Source organism: Seriola lalandi, unplaced genomic scaffold, assembly GCF_002814215.2.
Source record: "Seriola lalandi dorsalis isolate HSWRI2012SDOR001 ecotype SW California unplaced genomic scaffold, Sedor1 jcf7180002047258, whole genome shotgun sequence".
NCBI lineage: Eukaryota > Metazoa > Chordata > Actinopteri > Carangiformes > Carangidae > Seriola > Seriola lalandi.
The window spans coordinates 882-2,603 of NW_019517821.1; the positions used below are offsets into that span (position 1 = coordinate 882).

Here is a 1,722-nt window from a genome sequence, read left to right on the forward strand (position 1 = left end):
TTAGTATAATTTGAAATATTCTATTTTGCAGTAAACATAATTAAATACAAGGTCTGAATCTTTTAGATTTTTAGTCCTTTCTTTGGTTCCATTTTACATTTGTTTTTCAAGTCTGTCTTCTCAGGTCCATATGTACATGAAAAGATTTTTTGTTTCTTTAAATGGTTCCTGCTGTCAATACTGCCCAAGTGATAGGGCACAAAATCCATAGTCCTTTCTGTGTAAAGATGGATTATTAAGTTCAGCAAACACTAATATGAAACTTCAGAAGTCTGTGTCAGACAAATTAAGAGGGTATCCTTCAAAGTTGGTCCATCACATACATTGAAATCACTTTAGAAAGAGATCTTTGCAGCCAGTACTGACAGGAGGAACATTTACTGTTTCAATGTACATATGGCCTGTAAGTACTGTATTAATGAATGTGAATTGTGAAATTACTGATAGCAAAGTAGCTGTATTCATGACATGTACCCTACTTAATGTTCATAATCCCAAAATGTGACCCTTCACATCAGTGGTAATGCAAAATCTTTACCGTTTACTTCAGAGTTAACAACAGATTGATTACTATATAGGGGGTAGAGAGCTACAGTACACTGTATTATATCACATTTATCTTACTTTAGATTTAAATTCTTCACTTCATCCTCTGAGATGTTAAAGATAGAGTCTTCTTTGTTTAGAAATGTTTTATTTGTTAATTGAGCATATATAATGGAGTGGGTGATGTCGCATGCATGATGAAAACAAGGGGGGTGTAAGTGCAGGACAGCTGGTTACAAACATGCAGGTTGTATTGTACTGTACTGTGTCAATTCTTTACAAATAATCCCAACTGAGATGGAGCAATTTTGTTTCTCAGCTATGCAGCAATTACAAAAATAACTATGTACAAGATCCCTCTTGTCAATTCATTACTGTTTTAAACAGTGTTAACAGTAAATGGAAACGGAGACATAAAATCTTTATGCAGTAGTGTTCATTGGGCCAGGCAGAGCAAGCTACCTGTTGTATGCCCTCTCCTTCTTGGCCCTTTCTAAGGCCTTGTCCATGGTCTTCTCATTCTCACCTCTACATTTGGGGCAGTACCACTTTCCCTTGGGCTTATGATGGAGCCCAACACAGGAGAAATGAAACCACTCAATAGGACATTCATCGTTATCGCAGCCAATCATCTCGCCATAGGACACCTGCTCACACAGGCAGTATGTTGGCTCATCTGGATCAATGGGCAGGTCTGGAGGTGACACTTCTCTCTCAGACTTTCCTTTTGACCGTTTCTTCTTCTTAGAAGATGTTTTGGCACGTTTTTCCCGGGATGCCCCCACTCCCACTTCCTCGGCGTGATCCAGACCCCCGTAACTTTCCCGACTTTCCCCATTTTTCTGACGTCTTGAGCGTTTTCCACCAGCCTTGTCTGTGCCACCTGAGCCTGGGGTAACCTCATCACGCTTCTTATCATGGTGGCCAGGTTTGCCTGGAGTGATGGTGGCTGATGATGAGGACATCATGGATGTTGCAGTGGTTGTCATGGATGTTGCTGTGGGAACGTGGCTCTCTGGGACTTCTTGAGAGGAAAGGAGAACTTCAGAATGCCAGTCTATTTGTCGTGTTCGGTTTTCAACCAACTCCACCTGAAACAAAGAACATTCATTCAAGTTATATATAGTTATATTCTGTAAAGTTATATAAAGTGGCAAGCTGTAGTTTGGCCTTTCT

General features: G+C 40.0%; 1 pseudogene; it reads right to left on the minus strand.

The window, feature by feature from the left end:
• Window positions 1–674: 674 nt before the first annotated feature.
• LOC111648773 (inhibitor of growth protein 2 pseudogene) lies at window positions 675–1,658 on the minus strand (annotated as a pseudogene).
• Window positions 1,659–1,722: the final 64 nt, after the last annotated feature.